This window comes from Columba livia, chromosome 16 (assembly GCF_036013475.1).
Source record: "Columba livia isolate bColLiv1 breed racing homer chromosome 16, bColLiv1.pat.W.v2, whole genome shotgun sequence".
Taxonomy (NCBI): Eukaryota; Metazoa; Chordata; class Aves; order Columbiformes; family Columbidae; genus Columba; species Columba livia.
In genome coordinates, this window is record NC_088617.1 from 12374577 (window position 1) to 12389868 (window position 15292).

At 39.7% G+C, this 15292-nt stretch overlaps 1 long non-coding RNA gene across 5 annotated transcripts in view; it reads left to right on the forward strand.

Annotated features, from left to right (window-relative positions):
• LOC135575591 (uncharacterized) overlaps positions 1-15292 on the forward strand; it is a 235871-nt gene that overhangs the window by 200136 nt on the left and 20443 nt on the right. For 4 of the 5 annotated variants that reach the window (XR_010466643.1, XR_010466642.1, XR_010466644.1 and 1 more), the window contains 3 exons: positions 8281-8446; positions 12782-12877; positions 14607-14725. This is a non-coding gene — a long non-coding RNA (uncharacterized LOC135575591). The remainder of the gene's footprint in view (positions 1-8280; positions 8447-12781; positions 12878-14606; positions 14726-15292) is intronic. The other variant, XR_010466645.1, reaches the window with a different exon arrangement.

The window sequence follows — 15292 nt, forward strand, 5'->3', positions numbered from 1 at the left end:
ATTTTTATACATACATATATATATATATATATATGTGAACACTTCTTTGTCAGGTAGAAGCTTTTAGTCATTCTGACACGAGGCTTTCATACAGCAAAAATATTACTAATACTATTTTGCCTCTAAAGTGCATTTGTTATCAATATGCACTTAAACTAGTGATCAAGAGTTGGTGGGAGAGACACCTGCTCTGCATTTCTTATCTTTTTAATACCTTAGGGATACATCACTTAATAATTTAGTGCTAAACCATTTAGCATTTTAGCCTATCATCTCTTATATTACACATAGGATTTCAGTAATGTCTGATAAAATTATGTGTTAGCTGCCTTATGTGTGTGTAAAACTTAATAAGTCTTCTTCCCCTCCTCAAGTTTAATAACTGATTTCTTACATTTATGGATGTGAAATTTTATTGCTCATGGATATAGTTTGAACCTAAATCTTCATATCTTATAAATTGATTTTTAGTTTCCTTTTTGACCTTATGAATTTCAATCAGACATTGACCTCTTGTTGCTCATGAATCTGACTGATTTAGTGCCATATAACAATAATACTGTAGAAAAGCATTATCATAAGAGCCCACAGGGTTTGCTGAAACCCATAACTAGATTTTGGAGGCCTCTAGCAATAATAACTTTTGACCCAAGACTATTCTCTAATGCCTTTATCCTTTACTGTTCTGGACTGACCAATCCTTGTTTTAGTACATTCAAGGAAAGCGGCGGAGACTCCCAGGAGATTATGAGCTAAAACTGTATGGAGAAGATAATGCTCAATACACTTCAGTAACATGAAGCTTATAAAAGACCAATTCTGTCTGGGATTTGTTACATTTTGAAGTGAGAGGGAAGGACTATTTAAAAGGAATCTTTTGTGACAAAAATTAGTATTTATTTAGTGTTTAAGATTTTTCAAAAAAGCAAAAATTTAATACTAATTGTCTTTACTGGAATGTGTTGTTATTCTTCAGTCTATCATTATGGCTGCAGCCTAAATAGAGGACTTGAATGATTGCTGCTTTGTTTGCTTGGCTGTGCTAATTTAATTTAATTCAATTGTTTATATGCTTTGGTTTACTGAATAACTGGGTGTTGATGTTCGTTATTCCTTATTAAGAAATAATCTTCAAGTGAAAACAAAAGTGTGAAGGACATGGGACTGTGGCATTAATTTATGAATGCTGCATGTGACTGACTCTGGGCAGGGATGTTTACTGTGTGACTATACTTACTGTCCACGTATATATAAATGTATATGGGAGTTTAACTTACTAACTGGTTGCTGGGAAATAAGTGGGGAGTCAACACCAAAAAATCCAGATAAAACTACTTCTGGTAAACAGGGCAGGGGGTTAAGAAACAACGCATGAGCTATGAGCTGTGAAATACTCCTTCCAGACTCCAGCCAAAATTATACAGGTGTTTCAGCATGACAGGGGGCAAACAGATCAAAAGGGTTGTAATCTCTTAAAAACTCCTCCTGTTCTAAGGCGATGGTCAGTTTATCAGGGATTTATTTATGAGGAGCAAACTGACACTGTCACTGCCTTGGAGGGCTAAAGGATAATAGATCTTAAGTATCCAGTATTATGTAAAACTTAGGCAAGAGTGAGAGACCACTTACATTAATCCTTTTCACTTATGCTTTGCTATATCCTTGCTTTTAATGGTGAAGTTGCCACAAAGGCAGAACTTGCAGTATAACATGAGAGTGTGTGTTGCTCATCGTTTCCATCACACACTTGGATCCAGATGCATGCGGCCTATGAAAATCACCACTTTATGGTGATTTGTGAAGCAAATCTCAAACCATAGTTCCTGCAGGACGTGTGCTGGCCTGGTCACATCCATATACTTTCATGTTGTATTACATGCAAACACATACAGAGAGGTGCTCTTGCATTACATCCAGCAACCACTATTTCATGTTGTAAGACAAGAGAAACAGAAGATGGTTCTGTATTTCTCATTAAGGATATCATGTCCTTGTTGTTCTGTATTTAAAAATGAATTAAAAGTGGAGACTTCTTCATGGCAGTCCAAAACCACATTGGCACAGAGCCATGTCCATTCCTGTTTCTCTAGAGAGCTGTTCTTTGCATGCTGATGGCACTGGACATTATTGACATATCTTGTCTGGTTCATATAACAGTATCAGACTGAGTTCCCAAGGCTTCCAGTGCAGACAGAAAGGTTAAAACTTGCATTCCCACAGTGCAACTGAAGTCACTTAAGGCTTTCTCCAGACATCAGTTTTCTTACATGATGGAGAGTGTTGCATGAGGGCTCGCATTAGTTTTGAAGAAAGGATGCCAAGCGTTGTTTAAAGACCAAAAGGTAGACTAGAAGTAATCCAGCAAAGAAATCAGATTTCACATGCTCTTTTTGTAAGAGCACAATACTGCACTGGGTAGTGAGCTTTTAAAGGGAGAAGTTTGTGTCTGGTATATTAATGTTCAAGGCTTTCCAATTTAAACATAGAATCCAATAGGTGACTAGTCCAAAATATAACTACATGAACAGAGCTTTATAGTATTACTACTCTGTTTATGATGCTGAAGAGTCAAATCCATGCCAGGCCATTCTCTTCACTTATAAACTATTTAAATTATTTATTGACATGTAAAGTTAAGAGTTTTCTGTGTTTACTCCAGCTTCTGTTATATCTGATATGAATGAGGCTCTTTGTACCTTGCATTTTTATCTAAATTTCTCAGTGTTGGCAATAATTTTGCTTTTTCGATAACTGATCTTATTCACCTGCTGCTAAAAACACTTGTCATGTTGAATTACATACCCTGCACAGATATTGTTGTAATTAGCAATTACAAAATATCACAACAGAAGTGTACAAAGGTTTAGAATCCAAACTTTTAACTGTATGTAATCATGTCCTAATTTGCTTAAGCATGTGCCAACAAGTTCTGTTCATTTGTAGACACTATTTATTGATCTGTGTGTGCAGACACAGTGTTTGCATATGTAAATTTTTGGAGCAACGTGATATGAGCGTAATCCAAAATTCCATGTCTCTCCCCAGGCCCAGTGTTCCTGATTAACTGGTCAACTGCCATCCAGCCGGTCAGAAACACTGGGCCCACAGGCTTGGTGGAATTAAACCCATTTGAATTCAGTGCATATCTTTTCTCAGTTAGGAAAATAATACCGATGATACTTTTTTGGAAGATGCTGAGTTCATTAATCACAACCAAGTATCTCCAAGGTAAGATTCAACCAAGTTTTGGCTACAAATTTACTTCCCTTCTCTTAGCACACCTCCACTAGCACTTCCAGGTGTGACAGATGTCCCGTATCACATGGCAAGAACATGTGGGTGACACCATGTAATTGTTTTTGAGATGCAGCCAAAACAAATTAAATTTGCATTTAAACCAGTGTAGGGATAGATGGTGCCCAGGAAGGCTGGACCTGCTGGAGTCTGCAGCTTCTCTGTCGGTGTAGCCGCAGGTGGGTCACACACCAGCAGCATCTGAGCATCCTGCTCCGTCAGTGGGAAACCAAGAGCTGTGCAGATGGGAGACTCAGCGGGAGGCGCCGGGCTGAGTGCGGCAGGGCAGAGGCTCGAGGAAATCGCTGTGTTTGAACAGTGGGCCAAATTGTAAGGACATTTTTGTCCCCTTACTATATGTAGCACACATAGAAATTATCCACAGTCAAATTTCCTTTTTTTAATGTATGAAAAAAACAAAATAAAATTTAAGAAATAATAAAATAGAGAGAATAAAAGTATATTGACAGGGGAAAAAGACTGGAAACATTTATTGCTGCCATTCCCATCTAGTATCTCGCTACAATACTAAATAGTCAGTTACTGGGGATCAACAGCTATTTCTTCGTTTTCAGTTCTCCAGCAACTAGAATCTATTTTGATTTTTTGGTGTCCTTTCTAGTTATGCTGTATTACTCATAACTGCAGCGCAGTGGTGGCTGCCAATACAAATTTAGTCTTTTCTGTTTATTCTGTACTGTCCTGTCAAAGCAGATAAGTCTGCTTTGCATTAGAGCTCAAAAATTTAATTGTGGGAAAATGATGAGTCACTCCAGCTAAGGTAAACCAATGTCTGTGTCAGGGGACGTTCTTTTGATGTACAAAGCAATGAAATGACATTAGGGCCATGAGCCAAAATCACTAGCTCTCACACAGAGGTGTCATTTACATTTCCCTGGGACAACAAGGCTTTTTGAATGAGAGATAAGATTGATTTGGGGTCAAGCTGGGAAAAAAAGGAAAAAAAAAAAAAAAAGAAAATAAAAGGTAAAAAAACCCCACAAAACAGGAAAAGGGAATCTTCCAAGCTTTATTAGCAATTCAAGCCACCTACCTGTGAACGTCTGATGAAATTATCTCAAGAGACTGCTCAGGATGCTTAGAGTATTTTCCTTTCTTACCCCTCTGAAGTACAGAGATTGATAATGAAATGGTGGGAGTGACCATCTTTAGGAACCAGACATGCAAGCGAGTTGAGAGGAGCAGAGTCAGTCCACGGTTTTGACCAGGTTTGTTGGAATTCCGCTGCAACCATCTTTGAAGGCCTTTTATTTCCCTTTTCCAGCATGGAGATGGGGCAACCTATAGCTGATGTTACCTATTTGCTGGCGTCATTCTCCATTGCAGACCTGCATCTATGAAATCCGGTTCATCTCAAGAGAATTGCACCAGCCTGAGTACTAGATGTAACGTACCTCAGGAATCAGAGAATTGGGCCTTTTATGCATCTGGTAGTGCTGTCTAAAGGAAAGACAGCTCAAAAAACCCAGCCTATCTCTCCTCTGGTGCTACCTCAGGCGTATTTTGAATCTTTCCCAGGTTGAATGTTGCCATCATCAGTCTTTCCCTGGTTACTGGAACTGTGGCTGTGAAGATCTAGTTTGTTTTGAGGGCCTGTATCATAAAATGCGTATTTGAGCTTCATTTACCTTCCTCTGCATTCTAGTTTGTTGAAGTAGATCTTTTCAAGGACAAATGTAGCAAATCACATAAAGACTAAATTAAGTGTCTGCATGATTTCCTTATGATATGATAAATTTTCAGCAGAACAAAGAGCAGAAATTGAGTAAAAAGGCATAAGAAAATCCCATGAAGGATTGAGAGAAATTAATTCAAAACCTTTTTTTCAGCATAATTTGGACAAGACATAATAGAGTTCACAGTTTACAAGTGAGAAGCAATAAGTGAGAAGTATATAACTAGCAAAACAGCTCTCAATTAATTTACATTTTCTGCTACATCTTTATGGTGAAACTCAGCTGTGTGTTAATGGTCCTCAGAAGAATGTAGACAACACTGATGCTCTACTTGTACTTCTTATTAAGGGTAAAATTCACCCTATTGAAGAGGACAAGCTTAAGATCTATGCACCCACTTAGTACCACTTATCCCAATTTTCAGTTAACAAGGGCGTAAGTACTGTATACGTCTGGATTGTCCTTCTGCACTAAAGTGAATTTTCTCCCCAGTAAATTAGATTGGTCTGATGTGTGCTTAAAAGGAAGAAAATCTTTGCTTTCATTAGGGGTTGTTCTGGGAAATCGCTGCTTGACCTGTAATTTAAACAAAAATTTTCAGTTCTTCAAAACAGCTTTGACACTCATACATGGTGTATTTACATGATTTTCCATTTGATCAAGCAGCAAAGTTGAAGTAATGGAGCCCATCAATCATGAACAGGAATAAAGTTTTTGAGGGAGTTGCTACTCCTTTGTTATTCAGATCTTTGCTGTGGCTGGAATTTTAAATATATATTTATTTTGATGTTTGAGTAAAATTGGTATAGAGTGGGTTGAGTAGCTTCATAAGACCATAAGCATATCCCTCAGCAGAAAACACAGAATGGTGAAATGTAGCTATATATTTAACTTACATGTAAGTGAGATAAACATAAACAGGATAATTCTGCAAGCCAAGGAGTCATGACAACGTTTAATTAAATGGAGGGTCTTGTGTGCATGCAGACCTATGCGTATTTTCCTGTGCTCAGTTTGTTACTGGTGATAGGTGAGACTACCTCTGTGTGCATCTATTTTGTTGTGTGCACAAGTCCTGCGATTGTACAAACACAATCTCACCCGCTCCCAGATGCAATTATGCAGAGCCCTCTAGCTTTTGACTTTGAAATAGGCAGCTGGTTGGATGCATATACATTAGGGCACGCACAATACCTTCCTGTGGCCTCAAACGCATGTTTTTATTTGCAAGAACACAGGCTCTGCAAGATATTCCAGTCACAGTTAATGAAGTCCTTAATAAACCGATGGGCCTGTTTCTTATCTCACTTACGCCAGATTTAAACCTATGTAACTCCATTAACTTGTTGAATCGATCCTAATTTTACATAAGTGTAAAAGAGATGAGAACCAGACGTTTTATGTTCTCATTATCTAAAAGAATACAAAGTATGACGTTCTTAAAAACCTTTCTTCTGTTTTCTACCAGTTACAAAGAGACCTTTGACCCTCCCCACTTTCCCTACACACCAATTTCTGCAGCTACTTAGTGTTTTCTAAGTTGATCATGGAACTTCTGATCTCACTGTGGTTTTGTAACTCCTGAAATGAGTTTTGTAAGCTTTATTCCTAGTGAGAACATTCCTTGTCCCATGAATCAGAACTCCTTCCTACAGAGTCCTCGTCTAACGGGTCAGCCTTGTCTGTATCACTCCTGGCTTTTCTCTGATGGAAAGAAATTACCAGTACAGAAACCATCATAGAATATGAGTGTAAAATTGTGAAACTGATAGCAAAATCTTTTTCCTACTGCCAGTTTAACTTGGGTAAAGTTTAATCTAGGCCTGTTGTTTTCAGCTGATTATGTTGGATTTTCTCTGTCTCCAGTAGTTTACCTTCCATTGCAACTCTGAATTGAATGATCAGTTTTACCCCAAGGAGACATACTGTGCTTACACAGACAAAATTATTTCAGATGTTTTGTTTAACTTCTACTGTGTTTTGATTTTGCCCTGATATGACTTACAAAGTAGCAATGTACTGTGCACTTGTGTCTCCATAGCCAAGTTCAAATGCCAGCATGAACCTAATCTTCAAAAATTCAAGGCAATGATTCTTGTGAGCAGGTACTTTTGCCAGCTCACTCTAACCACATACATGAGTGAATGGCAGGAGTGGCCAGCAATACAACAGGAGCCCTAGTGAGACATCTCAAATCTTGAAAGCATGAATCTGAGCTGACCTACACCATGTTAGCACTGGGGTAATGGCTCTGACTTTGATGGAGTCACTCATAATTTACAGCTATGTAAGATCAAATATATAGCCCAGAGAACAGAAATGTTAACATGGATAGTCTCAGTCAGGGAAGGGATGCTTATTCTAATGGTACCTCCTGTCAGTCAAGTCATAGACTAGATGTCACTTGTGAGGACAATGGGTCACCCTTTTTCCTCTGTTCTGAATATGATTAAAAATATAAAAATGAGAGTTAGAAAGGAAAAATGAACTATTAAGAAAATAAATAAGAGGACTGAAAAGAGAAATCAGAAAGGAGAATGAAAGGGAAGTGCCCCAAACAGCCCTAAAACAATTACCTCGGGCTTAGCAGAGGGTGAGGTGGTTGTCTGAGCGGCTTGAAATGAGCCGTATTACTCAGCTGTGTTACAGTAGTCATTTCCTATTTCATTCTCCCAAGGCTTATGCAAGACTCCTCCAGAAAGTGCCAAGTTTCTGCCAAGGGAGGCAGTGAGAGCTGCAGGATCCTTCTGCAGCCAAAGCCAACGTGTGTCGAGGGCAATCCCCCTCCAGGAGACGCATCTGCTGAAATCGGATTGAGTAGCGAGAACAGAGCAACGGCCAGCTAGTAAAGTCATGTCTGATGTGACTAAATAAACGCAGGGTTCAGGCTACATCTTTCAGTGACTGAGCTGAAAGAAAAACAATACCATTCAGGAGGTGAAATGCTGAATAGGTGATTATTTCCCCTTGTGTAGCCCTGCAATATGCCCGACCCTTTACATTTCTTATAGCAGTGACCAAAGGTTAAAATCAAAGCTAATATCTCTCCTGTGCTAGCTCATACATTAAAAAATGACCTTTTTTTTTCTAGAAAAGAAAAGAGAATGCAGGTCCCCTATTCATAAGGTAGATATGTTTTTTTAATTGCAGGTCTAGCCTTAGATGTGCTGAAAGCTCACGTCAGCTTAAAGATACATGAATTCTGCTCTCTGTCATAACCTTACAACGCCAAAAGGACCTACATCTTCAAGTGACTGCTAACACGATGGGTTTCAATTCTGAATTCCAGAGCGAGATGCCTCTGTTTAAGGACCAACTATTCAGAGGTGCATTTGGAGCCCTGCAGAAATCAGTCGGCACTTACGGCAAGCACTGCTGAAATACAGGCCTGGGTCTCTTATACTGGAGTTTCCAAAACTGAAGATATCTGAAAGTTACAGGACACTTCAAAAAAGGTAAGCTGGAGATGACAGTGCTTTTTAAAGCACAACAATACCTAAGTATGACAAATACTATAGATGTGCTAACTCTGTTTAGCAATTTCCTGGAAGGTCTGTGGAGTGGAAATTCAGTTCATTAACTGATGTTGATACCTCCAGAAGTCATTTCAAACTGTTTCCCTGAAATAGGACTTGAACCCAGATGGCAGAGGTGAACCTGCTTCACTAGCCTCCAACAAGAGATGTTGTAGGTTCAGAAACAATATTTATATCCCCAAATCTCAATCTCTCTCTTTTTTAAGCTTATTAAAATTAAAAGCATGACCTGCCACATCACATTACATCAAAACATGATGTAACTTCTTAATTTTAAAAAAAGTTTTAATTTATGATGTTGTATTATGCCACAAAAAGCTTTTGTTTTCCCCTGAGAAACTATAAATTTTTTACAGTGACTGTTTATCCAGTATCCTTGGCAGACTGAAACAGTGAGCGTTGGCAAAAAGCAGATATTTAACAGCTACTGACGAACAGCTTATGAATCACCAGGCTTGAGTCCTGGCACACATCTCCCTGTAGGTACCTTCCTGAAATCACCCATCTTCCCTTCACCTCCTTCGAACTGCAGTAACATTGAGTAACTGACTGATGTTGAACTACTAAACTTGATCTACTTTATCCTTTCAAGCCTTTATATTTTTGGAGGAAAGCACTCTTGCTGTAAAAGTGCCACTGCAATAACATTCCAGGAGCAGTGTCCAATATGGATTTCCCACTGATTCTGAACAGCCCAAGAAAATACGTTTCATTACAACAACATTTGGCATTTATATGTTTTTCATTTACAGATATAAAAGGCCTTTGCAAAATAGCTTTACCTCTACAGTTATATAGGTGGGGAAGTGAGGCACAAGCAATAGAGGATGTCACTAGTAGAGCCAAGAGTAAGCTGGCCCAGGTCTACTCTGCTGGTCCATGTATCTTCCAGATGATGAACACATAATGTTTGGCTTATTGTTTTACAGGCTTCTGTGAGGCAAGCTGGATTGCCCTAGGACATGAAAGGCTCTATGTTTGTTGGTCTGGGGCTCTCACAGTCTGCTTACTTCTCTGGTGCTTTTTTTGGGGACTGCTGTGGCTGAAGTGAAGGAAGTTCAATGGAACTTAAGAACAAGGACTACTTGTCCGAACAAGGGTTTTCAAGCCCTTGGTTTCTAAACAATTGCTTTATAGGGTGGACTGTGTACTATAAATCTGTAGCATAGGAGTATGGTCATATTGTCTTAACTGTCTTACTAAGACTGGACTTATTTCTCACACAACTGATAAAAGTCATAATGCTGTCAGTCCCTGGTATACTAGCTGTACTCAACTTTTACTGCTTCCTAGTTCCATGATCCATAGTGCACATATGGGGTATAAAGCCTTCTTAAAATCATAGCCCCTTAACTAAAAGCTTTTTCTGGGAGACAGTGTGGTTTGAATTATATTGAGGACCCCAAACAGCAATTGCTCTTGGGCCACTGCCTTTGAAATAGATCTATTTTAGGTGGATATTCCTCTTTCGAAGGGGTACTTCTAACCCTATTTATGAGCCCCACTGCTTGTACTGAATAACCTAACGGGGGAGTGAAAGCTCCCTAAGTACTTTTGATGGAAACACACTGCAATGGTCTTCATCACACACAGTGTCATGGGTGAAAAGGGGACAGGTTTTTTTCACCATTGTGTAGCTGTCGTTTTGAGTGCCTGAGTGTGAACCAAACCACAAGGCTATGACCCATTTTTCATTAAAAGCCTGGAAAAGTATTTGTTCTATCCCAGCGTTGACTAGGGGAAAGTTCTAACTTCAAAACCTCTCCATGGGTTGGGAAACCATTCCTGACTTCATTTCTAGTATCGAGCACCTTTTCCATTAGTGCGTTTTCTCTCCATGAGAGACTGGCGAATTAACCTGGATCGGTTTTATGTGAGATCAGACCTTCAGTGTGGTTCCACAACAGCAAAAGTGTCAGAGTCTGAAATGAGCTGGAGGCTGCTTAAAATATGGTTGTCAGCCCGCACTTAAAATGTGCTTTCCACAGTAGAGCCTAAGAGAGGACACATGGCCAGGGAGATAAAAGGTAAGAGGTCTCAGGTGAATATGCTGGATGAATCTGAGCTAAAAAACTCCAAATTCTGTTGCAAATATGGAAGGAATTATCTTGAATGATTCTCGACTTGACATAGGAGGTTTCAAGTTTTATGGCATCTTACATTATTGTTTAAATTTGTTTCAGGCAAGAAACATACTTTTTAAGGTCAGGAATACAGACTTGTTAGATGCTAAGACACCTGAAAAGCAAGAATACAGATTGTAGGATGAATATTTTACGGAGTAATTATTTAAATATATTCAAGTATGAACATCTTTAGATCCTAAATTTAGTATTCCTTAAAAACATAATCTTACAATAAAATCTAGCCCACTCTCACATTGTTCATACCACTCCAATTTTCTGTTTGAACTAGTTGTTTTGAAAAGTTATGTCTTGGTTGTTTATTTGAAGTGCCCCACTGATATTTTTGCCCCAGACTTTAATTTTTGGCATAGCACTTGCACATATGTTGATGATGATATATGTCTGAAGTTCTCAAAACACGACAAGATACTACGGCTGGTGTGTGAACCACTCAGATGTGATGTGCAGACACAGGTCCCTGTTTCCTATATAGATCCCTTGCCCAAGCTGTGGGTTAAGTGCCCACCTGGGGCAATTAGCAACATCCAGTGACTGCAAGATCCTTCAGCAGCTCTGCTCAGGAGCAGTCTGCACATGGAGCGTTTGGGGACCAGGAATAACGTGGCCCCTGGAATATTATGACTTGAAAGAGATGACAACGAGTCCAGTAGTTGGGTAAGTAGTTACGATGTAAGTAGTTGAGAGGTCTGGAGAGGCTGCTGGAAGGTGGGAGTTAAAATGCGATAAAGGTGAGAAAGGAAGGGATGGATGCCTGCCTTCACCTCTACATGTGCCTTGGAAATTAATAAAAAGTTAGCAAGCAGGATTAGTCGCTGCTGCAAACTGAATTTGGGGAATCTCGTTGCTGTAACAGAGATAAGAAATCCATTGGCTCCCTGGAATTACTAGACTGTAAATCACATTTTCAGTTAGGGTCTCCAAATCTGCACACCATTGTGAACTTAAATTTTAGCTTTCAACTATTTTGTTTAGGCACCATAAAAAAACTGGTTCTCAGAGTTTTATACCTGATTATACCTCCCGTACCTCTGAGCTTTATGTCTCATTATATGGACAAAACAGGCACCTGCAGAAATGTGAGCCTGCCTGCATCTGGCTGAAAACAACACGGCTCAAATTTAACCACACCTGCCCTATTTAAAATCAGTGGTAAGTGGTTATTACATTGAAATAGAGATATCCTCCATTATGTTAAGATAACATAGAATGACACAAAGATCTTTTGTTATTCATGGTATCACCAAGCCTAATAAACAGCTTTTATTTCCGATATAAGTAGGGGCACCTTATCATCAAGTATCGGCCATGACATTGTTGATCATCTTCTCTGGCCACCTGTCTCTCCGCATGGTCTGTGTTGTGTCCTGATTGAACCTCAGCTTGTTTGGCTGTATCCAAGGTTCTTACTCTGGATCTTCTGCTCTGCTAAGCCAGCAGGATTACATACACTGAAAAAGAGAACTAGACTTATTCTATACGAGTCCTACATGCGTCTGACTTTATATTGCGGGCAGTTGGACACAAGCAGATGCAGTAGAAAGCTTTTGTCTGTCAGCTGACTGTTGTCTTGGAAGAACTTTATAAAATGCTTCCAGAGCCTTTCCATGTCTAAAATACAATACCATGAAATCATAGGAATACAGATGACGAAGAACGGGAGTATCTAACAGGTCTTTTGGAATGGGTGCAGAGACTCTATTCCTGCATTTCAACTCACTACAACAGTGCTGAACACTCAAATAACCATGTGTACAACTGGAGCTGCCTTAAATATATCTGCTCAAAGCTGCCACTGCAGCATGCTCATCACAGGGTTGAAAATAGTCATGTGTAGACCCTGCTACTTTTACCTCTTGCCCTCCTGGCCCAGGGTGTTTGTGCTGGGAGGTTCTGGTGATACCCACTGACAGCAAAGCTGGAGGAACCTCACAAAACCTACGACATTCTGCTTTGTTTCTGGAGGCTTCAAAACTGCATGTATGGACAAGACAAGGAGAAAAGGGCTATGAACTCTTAGAAACAGCAGTTGTGTGGAACTCATTACATGCTGCTTTCCTAAGTGATATATGAGATCTATAAGGTGTTAAAGGGAGTTTAATCTGCTTAGGTGCCACCGCTGCATCACTGTCATCATCAGTGTGCAAAGATGCTGGGGATGGTGCAAGAAAACTCCAAAACTTTCATATTGTCAGGATTACCTCAGGTAAGCCTACCTAATTTGTGAAAATCCAGCAGGCATTATATTAATACATGTATTTTTGTATATGCCGTTGTTAAACACAATGTTGGAGCCAGAGAATGATCACATACACTGTATTTGGCCCTAGGTCCAGCTTCAGTATCCCCAGTTCTCTGAAAGTAGCAGGTAGGAGTCACAGAAGCAATTCCTGTCTCAGCCCTGCAGGGTGTTAATCAAAGGTTTCTTTTTGGACCTTTAATTTATTTTTCCAATTTGTTTCCCCATTACCATGCCCTCCACTAACCCGAACTGAATCTTCTCTAACAAAAAGGCCCTTTCTCATCAAGATTAAAAGCAGAATACTTTAAGTAATTCAGAATACAAATGTGCAATGAAATATCAGCCCGGGTGATGTTATGAGAAGGAAGAGTGTACAGTATGCTTTATGTGCTTTTAGCTGTTCTACCCTACACTGCAACATGTGCACCCACTCTTGTAACCTTTACTGCTGTGCAAAGATGATCTGTCATTTCTACAAAATATATATATTTTTTTGGACTGAGGCAGCTTTGAATCCTTACTGCCCTCTAGAGAAATTTTGGTAGAAAAACTCAGACTGACAGAGTCAGCAAAAAGTAATTGCAGTCCTAATCTTAACTCCACCAGCTGTGTGCAGTGTTGGTGACAAGATCTGCAGAAACAGAAATGCACTTAAAAGACCCTTTTTCTTGAGCCTCTCGCTATCGCTGGGAGTTGTGGCCAGACTCAAACACACTTATCCCATTCACTGCATAGGAAAGCTCAGGAAAAACTGAGTTTACATCATCCATGGGTTCGAGCAAAAGAGGAACAGGAACATTTTTTAGTAAAGAAATTACAAGTGCAAAATCTTCCTTATATTCATGTCACCAGCGTGTAATGCTTAAATTATTTAAACTACACATCTGTAACTGTACACTTTTACTTTGTCATACTTGTATCTCATATTAAACATGCAAACCTGATGATTATGGATGAAAACACCTGTGCCTGAGCGCAATGGCCAGGACTGGAGCTGCCACGGGACCTGAGCCATCCTCTGGGCCAGGCTGAACTCCTACGGGAGCTCTCAGCGGTAAACTGACCACTTGCATGATTAATTGCTGCAACCACAAGAGTATTTTTTGACAAGATGTAATTGTGAATACATGTATAACTGTAAAATCAGAGTATCAGAAAACATGGCAAAAGGTATATGTTTTACAATGCCATGGGAGCATTGTGGTTGGGTCAACAGAGAGAAAACAGCAGTTGCAATGTTCGCAGTGAATGATAGCACAGTGCAGCTAAGAACACATTCAGCAAACTGAGATCCTATTTTTATACTGACAAAAAAAATAGAGAAAAAAATTAAGATGTGTGTTTGTGTGTGTATATTTTTTTCCAAAACAACTGAATCCCACTATCCTCATTTAACAGGCTGTCTGTGCAGGTTCCTTTACGTAGCTCTGCCTTTTCCTGCCTAATGGGGTTTACCCTGAACCAGACAAAGCCTATTAAACATGGCAGAGAAACATGATCCGAGAGGCCCTGGCAGCAGCGCTGGCTGCCCTCTAATGGCATGTGTGCCATGAGCACACACCTGAGCTCCCCAGGGACTCCTGCCAGCTGCTGCCACATGTGTCGTCCCCAAGCACCTTGTATTCCCTGCAGGAGAGATTCTTCGTAGCCTGAGCAAAAATTAAAACTGTGTATTGTGTGCTCACTTTTCCAGACCGTGCCGGCAGGATGGAGGTAGCAAACACAATCCAAAAGCACCGTCAGCAAAGAGGGGAAGATGTACCAATGGTGACGCCACCAAACCGACGGGCTGGCTTGCTTGGGAACAAAAATGTGAGTAGCGAGTGCTGTGCCTTGCGGCTATCTGTCAGCCGAAAACTATACATACTGAACAGTGTCAGCATTTCATTCCCTTTGATTCTAAGGAGGAAATCCACAAGGTTTATGGGTTCAGATTGAGTTAAAACTCCTAATTCCAAATGTGTGCTGAATCAGAATTTTGTAACTGTTAAGGTATCTGATTTGAGCGTGTGCAAATATCATGGCACATAGGAGTGAGTTGAACACTTAATCTGCAAGTCTATTGAATCATTGTAAAACTGTACTTGTAGAAGAAAACAACCCTCTAAGCCTGAGAGTGCAAAGTTAGAATTGTCACACAGAGACAAAAAACAGCAATTATTATTATTGTTGTTTTGTTACAGTAGCACTAAGGGATTCACTGCATCCCTCTCTACAGCCAGATTCTCTTATGTTCTAAATAAATATGGGCTGAAAAGGAAATTAGTGTTTCAGCAATCAATTATTCTCTAAGCACCTCAGTAATAGTGCCTCAAACTGAACGCAGATCTTTGGAATCTCAAGACATTTCCCTCATTCCCTGAACCTTTGATGTCCTTT